This window comes from Microtus ochrogaster (genome assembly GCF_000317375.1).
Source record: "Microtus ochrogaster isolate Prairie Vole_2 chromosome 14 unlocalized genomic scaffold, MicOch1.0 chr14_random_1, whole genome shotgun sequence".
In the NCBI taxonomy this organism is placed as follows: domain Eukaryota; kingdom Metazoa; phylum Chordata; class Mammalia; order Rodentia; family Cricetidae; genus Microtus; species Microtus ochrogaster.
This window is the reverse complement of record NW_004949096.1, coordinates 12,111,773-12,120,574: the sequence shown is the minus strand read 5'-3', so window position 1 is coordinate 12,120,574 and position 8,802 is coordinate 12,111,773.

Sequence of the window (8,802 nt, the reverse complement as noted above, 5' to 3'; positions counted from 1 at the left end):
TCTCTGAATAAGTCCTTTGAGATTTGGACTTTCACTGAACTCAGAGCAGGGCTACCTGAGAGAAAGCTTCAAGAATGCTCCTGTCTCTGCTCTCCAGTGTTTTGAGGCTACAGGCACACATGGACACTTTTTGATGAATGGAGATAGTAGAGGTTTGAATTCAGGCTTTCATGCTGGTATATAAAAGCCATTATTATTTGTTGAGCCATTTCTCTAGATCCAGAACGTAGAAATTTAAGCATTAATAATATAAAGTCAGTTTACTTTCCATTGCTGGTTGACATTTTCCATATGAGAAAAGTTGTTCTTGTTTGCCAGTATGATTTTCTTTCATTTGTACATTCTTTACTGTCCTCAGATTTTGAATTTTCCAATGGTTTTCTGTTTAAGGCCACAGAGCCTTAAGCACTGACCATAATTATCAAGGAAGAGGCCCTTTACCACTTGGATTTTTTTAAAAAAAAATCTTTATAGCCATGTTGCAATTCTACTAACTGGACAGTGATATTTTAGAAATTATTGACAATGTCATTTAACATGTTTGACTATAGAGATAAAAAATTCTATGATGATTAAATGTCCACTTGCCTGTACACTGTTAAATTTCTAAATTAAATTTCTAATTCCATTCTGCTTTAACGTATTTTAAAAACATGAGCATGAAAACTTAGAATTGTATGTTTCTTCTTGATTAGTGATCATAAAAATTTCTTTCCTGTATCCCACCCAAACCTTCACATAGCTTTTTTATTCTCCTCATATTCTAGAAATAAAAGTATAGAAAATATTGTAAGCCACTGTTTAAAAATTTTATTCAAATGTTTTAGTAAGCTCTTACTTTTTTGCGTTCTTTTCTAATAGTAATACTGTTTATAAATTCTATTAATATTCCATGCTTGTTTTTACAAAAGTTAGCAAAGTCAAGCACATAATACATGTAATTAAGAAATATGTGTGTCTATAAAGTATATCATTTTAGACCTTAATATGTCTTTTATTATAGTACTTTAAATTTAAAAGATTTTTATTCAAATGAGATTACATAGTTACATTTTACCTAATGTCAAATACTTCCAGCTTTGTTTTACTTACTTTAAAATTTTTAGCTATTAACAAATAGTAAAGAGAGGAATACCAGTCATTGACCCAACTGAGAGAAGGCTTCTGTCTTCAGAAATTAATTTAAGCATCCATCTAATTGAACCACATACTGAAGGATTTAGTTTTAAGAGATGAAAATAAAGCATTTATGGTATTCTAGACAAATGCATTTGCCCATGTGTGTATGTTTAATATATTGTGCACTCTTGGAAATAGGAAGAGAACATCAAGTGACAGATTGATTTTTGAAGTATGGTCAATTCCATATTTGTTTTGGTTTATATTTTCATTTCTTACTGCTGGTGAATATGTCTTTACTTCTTTAAAACCTTTTTCTTAACTCCTAAGGGCAGCATATTTAGCTTAATAGTTGATATCTCAATTGTTTATTTTCTAATTTTTTCAAAACTATCTAGTTCCTGATACACATGAAATAGTGATATTATTTCCTATAACACTGATAGGGCAGTAATTTGGAGATGTGTCAAAGAATTTTATGAAATTAAGATGGAATATATTACTCTTTTCTATTGTTAATTTGTTCACATCATAAGACATCACTGCATATTACTTTATTTCTCCTAAGTCAACAGAATCTTATCAGTAAAAGGAATTAGCAGAAACATGGTACAGATACCATGCTTCTAACCTAAACTCTGTGTTAGTGACTGTGTGGGAACATACTCAGATTTTTCCATTTGAAGTGTCTAAGTAACAATGATGTAAAAGCACACAGTGAGAACTGTGACCTTATGCCAGTAGCATCAACTCATCTATATTGCTGCACAAGAAAAGTACATTTATTATATAGCATTGGATTCTGTAATATACAGGGCAGGTGAGACATTCTGAATTCTTGTATAAAAGGAAATCTTGCTGAAAATGATCTTGTCTAAAAAGTGTTTTTAGCCAGTCAATAAACATATTCACATGGAAACACATGAAACAAGTTTAAGCACTAACAAATGAATTACCACATTTCTAAACTTCATAACTCCTATGTTGACAACTTATTTGCTAACTCTTAATAATTCAGTTTAAAATATTCATGAGATCCAGGCCTTTTCAGGGAGAAATGGTGATTATTATTCACAGGCAACTTACAATGAATAATACTCTATAGAAACCAATTATATAATAAATCAATGAATGTTGGTCATTTATTCGAGGGCATAGATTCCATGTCTGTTGAAATATCTTACCTAATTATCATTTTTCTCAGTGAGGCATTTGATAAGAACTGGAGTGCATAATTAAGGATTGAGACTTGTCAAGGATTTGAAGACCTGATTTCCAACAATGCCAATTAAAATCAAAATGCTTTATTTAAAAATAAAGAAGAATGTCTCTCTAAACTTAGAAAAGTCAGGAATTGATGATGACTTATAAAAATCATTTAGAAGTCTTAGCACCATACATCATCAGGCCAGTTTAAGCTATTACTAAGAGAATAAAATATAGAATTCAAAATATTGTGAGATAAGTTAAATGTGTGAATTAATTTATATGTGGTTAAACATTACACAGGTAACAAGTCACCAATTTTTTTTTCCAATTGCTGGCAGCAATGTGCACCTATACTTCTATAACAATACTAATCATTCCTACTCATAAAAAACCCCAGTGACTTGCTTCTCCTGGCTTCTCAAGAGACAGACTGTATAATAGGAGTGGCGGGGCTCCATCCCCAGCACCCCAGCCGCCTGGCTAGCTTATGCCCTGAAATAACAACACACAAATTGTATTCATTTAAACACTGCTTGGCCCATTATATCTATCCTCTTCTCGGCTAACTCTTGCACCTGGACTAGCCCATTTCTAATAATCTGTGTAGCATCAGTCTTACCGGGAAAGATTCTAGCCTACGTCCATCCTGGGTCGGAGCTTCATCGCGTATGCCTCAGAGAGCAGAGCTCTCGCGTCCACCCGGGAGAGGGGAGCATGGCGTCTCTCTGAGCTCACTTCCTCTTCCTCCCAGCATTCTGTTCTGTTTACTCTTCCCACCTATGTTTTAACCTATCAGGGCCAAGCAGTTTCTTTATTGCTTAACCAATGAAATCAACAGATTGATATATGACACTCCCACATCAACAGACTTTATATTCTTGTTCTTTTTCTCGTGATATTTTATTGATTTAATAAATACTTGCTAAACTGCTAACCATAAACTTCATTAAAATTGTATGAATGAACCTTAAAGATGTGATTTTAATTTTCATCTCTCTCAGGTAATTTGAAGTCTGACAATATGCTGAGATTATAAAACCAAATAACCTATGCCATAAAGCACTCACATTCTTTCCTACTGTGTCCAGGCGGTTAGCATCCAAATTCTCTAGCTGTAATTTTCTTCCTGTAGATTTACAGTAGAAATATATTGGTAAAATAAAACCTTTCAACTGTGCAAGCATTATGAGTTTAGATCATATGACAGATTTAGAAAGCATTAATTATTCTTTTCTAATTGTTGAGATTAATGGTAGCTGATTTGAGACATAGGGTGCTGACAGAGATGAAGCCTCTGAAATAAGTTCTCAGTGGGAACTGCCTGACACGTTGCACAACAACTGCATCACCAGCCATAATCACTTCACCAAGATCATTTTAATGATGCCAAACTTTAGGTCATGGAAAGGGAGCAGCACACAGCATGCCTCTGCAAATTGCTGTCTTCTTAATCAAAAGAAATTATAACTCCTTAGAGACTTTTATTTCTGGACTTGAAAGTGCTGCTGAAGATTTTATATCTCTGGAATATGACAAGGAAATACTCTTTACATCTTATTGACAGATTGGCCAAAACTAAGTCAGATTTATGGGTAGCAAACATTAATTTCCAGAAAAAAAAACTATGACTGTATCCATATATGCCTTCTTTAAGACATTTCCTTTAGGCTCTATCTAGTCAAAATTTTCACCAAAGTCTAATATAATCTTATTAGATATTTGTTTCTTTCTCTAATTACATATTTTAATAAGCCTTCCCCTGGTTATGCTTCTGAAGTCACATTGTTCTTTGTTTGTCCTTAGCATACACAACCTGTAGTACCCTGTTCCAACATTAGTTATGGTGATGCCTTCTTCCTAGAGATCTCCTAAATCCGTGGCTAGCACATGATTATCCTTCATGTATCAGTTTAGATGGCATCTCTTCTCTGGTTTATGTATCTGGCATCTATACTTTTCTACTTGTTTTCTCTTTCTTTCTTTCTTTCTTTCTTTCTTTCTTTCTTTCTTTCTTTTTGTTTTTTCAAGACAGGGTTTCTCTGTAGCTTTGGAGCCTGTCCTGGAACTAGCTCTTGTCGACCAGGCTGCCCTCAAACTCACCTGCCTCTGCCTCCTGGGTGCTGGGATTAAAGGAGTGCGCCACCACCACCCAGCTCCTACTTATTTTTAATGTACAATATTATCATTTTATCTACGCAAATACAGCAAGTCTTTCAAAAATTTAGGTGGTGAAACCAACATGTTTCCATTACTGCCTACACATTTGTTGGTTCCATGAGTAGTTCTTCTCATTTAGACGAAGCGGATCCAGTTGATATTGGCTAGGTTGTATCCTGTCTCCATTGGTATTTAGGCTAAATTAATCTGGTTTGCCTGTAGTGACAGCCTATTTACTTGATCTTTAGCTGGGCTTAAATGTTTAGCTTCATGTCTTATATATTAATCATATCTGTTGATATTAATTTTCATTATAAATTGAGAGGATTTAGATTCATCATGGAAACAATATTTGCTGGGTCTTTGAGACTGTTTCTAGGAAGGTACAACTGACCCATCACATTGAACGTAGGCAACACAAACCCTGGGCTGAGCATGGGCATTCATCTCTCTCTGCTTGAAGACAGGGGGAATGTAGTCAACCACTTCACACTTCTGTCACCATGCCCTTCCTGCCACAGTGGATTATACCTGAACAGAGGAAGTTCAATAGACCAAACAAACTCTTCCTCTGTTTTGCTGCATCTTGGCAGGTATTTGGTCAGAGCAATAAAAAAAATAGTTAATAAACTGAAATTTTGTGAAAATTGAAATAGATGGAAAATTCAGAGTGAATGAAGTATTCTCTAGTTAACAAACAACCATGTAAAATATAGATATGTCAATCAGAAAATTCTAAAGTTTAAAAGCCTTTTGCTACCAAGGTAAGAGTTTCTAATTCTAAGCCAGCAATACAGGAAACTTAGGTATTTTTTTTTTTTTGTTGTTATTTTACATCAGTTTGAATGAGAAAGTATCACTCTTTTACATGAGAGCCAAGTAAGTCTAGAGTGTTTTTCTCTGGAACTACACACTTCATTTCTCTTTCAAAACAAATACATTATTTGCCAATGTTGAAGATTAAAACTAAGAGATTCTCAACAATTTTTTCAAGGACTTTTTATTTCTAATTCCAATGTTTCCTGAATATCAAATTTCAGGAATTACCAAATTAAATATAAGACAATAAACTATATACATTTCTTTATTATAATATTCATGAGAAAATTGGGTGAATTATCGAGAAAGGTTTGTGATAGAAATAAAAAAACAGGTGTCCAAAGGTACATAGAATTAAATGAATTAGGAGAGTGTAGCTAAATTGATAGGATCAGGATAACACACAGAATCAGTGAGAGAATTTACTGAAATATCTATAATTTTACTATAAATTATTAGAAACCTCACTTTAAATTAGATGTTAATGATTAATATTGTTTATTACTTGGGTGATCACATGAGGCAAACAAAGACTGTGATAGATTTTTCTCTATTTTGATATCACAATCTAAGAATCCAAGAGAAGGGGAGAGCTTATGTTGTAACTCATAATATAGAGCAATGGAAAAGAAAGAGAAAGAAAATGATCTATAAAAGAATAATAGAGTATTGGCAGCAGTTCTCTAAGGTTCAGTGTGCACACACATTGCATTATATCCTGATAATATCAGACTGCTCATTCAGTACACTTGAGTCAAGTTTAAAAATACTCATTCCTAGGAAGCTCATGTGACAATGTGGTGCTGTTCAAAGAACTGACCAAGGTCATCAATGGCTTAATTATAAATAAAAGTATTTCAATATTGCCAGAAGATAGCTTAAAAATTGAAATATAGATAAACAAAAATAGAGATCAAGCCTCACAGAATTTTCCAGTCAGGACTTGGTTATAATTCTAAATATTCTTAAGGTCCCCATAAGATTATCAGCACCCCCAATAAGCAGGAAGTAAAATTAAAAACTATGCCCACATTTCCAGAAATGGACTATGGACATTTTCCTTTGTTTAAAATGTTGGTTACAAGTTATTGTGGATAATGGTCAGGAGAAAAGCTAAACAAAGATTATTAGATTCAGAGTTCTTCTTAAAAAAAGGAGGGGAATAATGTGGAATAACGGCATGTACCCTGTCAATTATATTTTAATGAAATGCTGATTGGCCAGTAGCAAGGCAAGAAGTATAAGTGGGAAAACCAGGCAGGAAATAGAGGCACGGTGACTAGAACAGGAAAATTCTGGGAATGTGAAAGCAAAGTCTGCAGTTGTTACCCAGACACAGATGATAGAAGATGTGACTGCCTTGCCTATAAAGGTACTAAGCCACTTGGCTAACACAGACAAGAAGCATGGGCTGATATAATTTATAATAATTAATTAATGAGAAGCCTGAGCTACTGGGTCAATCAGTTTATAATTAATGTAGAACTCTGTGTGATTTCTTTGTGACTCAACAACTATGGGAACCAGACAGGACAAGGAACAGGTGGAGCAGAAACCTCAGTTAACACCTATATAAAATCAAGACTAAGATTTCATATTAGAATATTATAAATAAACACTTGTGCAACAAATGAAGACAATGACATCAAAATGAAAACAATGTATAAGTATCTTGATCAGAGATAGAAATGTATATTGCAATATGATAAATATATCCTAAAATTGTATCAATATACAAAATGTCTTAAGCAGAAGTAGAAGCATGCATGCTTACAATATGACAATTAACTTTGCCTAGATATACAAATATTATAGATGAAAATAGGAACATATTCAATATAATTTAAGCTTGTACCATTATACAATAATCTATACAAATGTAAATTACCTATAAATAATAGCTCACAATTATTCACACTATCACACTATTACTTACTATTATTATTAGTGTAAGTAAGCTCACACTAATCTATTATCCAATCAATTTTTTTCAAAGCAATCCCTGAGCCTACATAATTTCCTCCCCCAACCCCAAACCCCCAACCCTATACCAATTATAATCAACCGCTAAATGATATCCCTACCATGAGGACAAACTTTATAAGGAGAAGATACATGTCCTCCAGAATTATTTTCAGAGTACATATGAGTGTGTGTGTGTGTGTGTGTGTTTGTGTGTGTGTTAGCACCCGTCCTTACAAGTCATATTTCTTTTTTTCTTTTTGAGGCTCCATATTGGATAGTTATTTTTTCTTCTGTCAGGATCCAAACATCCAGGGTCTCTTGAATTTTTGAAGATTTGTACTTTCCTGTAAAGACAAGAACAGAACCCTGCTCCAACCCTATCTGATTTCCCTACCGCCTATATAGTAGTCATCATTATGGATGAGCTGTCATTTTTGTTTCTCGAGAGATTTCTCTTTTTTCAAAGCATATATTTATTAATTTTTATGGTATCAATAGTTTTTCTTCTTCTGTGGAAACAAAAGTAAAATCCCTTCCCTAGTATAGCACATTTCCTGGCTTCCATTGTGAAGTCATTGCATCCTTGAAATAAACAAGTTGATTTAATTCAGAAGACTTTTCTATTATCCAATGTCTCTCTACTGCTGTTGTCCCTTTCTCATTAGCACTGAGAAAACTCAAGGTTAACAAATCACTATGTAATATTTCTGGGGTATTTTCCATCCCTTTCTGTTTGTTTAACATATCATTTATATTTCAGTTTGATCTCTCTACAACTGCCTGACCTGTAATATGTTTTATATTAAGCAAAAAAACTGTTTTTTTCTTAGAGACAAATGCTGGATAATTATCTGTCTTTATTTGTGCAAGCATACCCATGATGGCCATAACTTTTAATAAATGTATAATTTCTGAATCAGCCTTTTCTGAGCTTAAAGCAGTTGCCCACTAAAAATCTGAAAAAATGAAAATGATGTGGTATACATACTTTCATTTTCAAATTCTATAAAGTGGGACACATCCATCTTCCAGATTTAATTCCTTTGAGTACCATTTGGGCTAGTCCCTGCAGGTAGAGGTGTTTGGTTATAGAAAGAGCAAGTAGGACATCTCTTTATAATCTCCTTACCTTGTTGCCATGTAATAGAAAACTCTTTCTTTAAAACTTTGCTGTTGACATGATGTTTCTCATGGACTACTGAAGCCTTCAATACACTTCCAATCAGTAATTAATCCATTTCTGCATTTCCTATTGTGCTAGAGGACCTGGCAGACCCATATGGGATAGGATGTGTGATATGTATATAGGACAAAGTCTATTCCTGATTATATCTTGAACCTATATGAATAATCAAGTCAATTCTGTATCATCTGGTATAAATTCAGCAGTTTCAATATGTAAAACTTTCTGCATATGTGAATGAGTAACTACATTAAGAGATTCTTTAAAATCCTTTAGCACCATGAGAATACCACATGTCTGCCTTTTGGACAGATTTATAAAGGCTTTGTTTCACGTTACATAAATCTTCT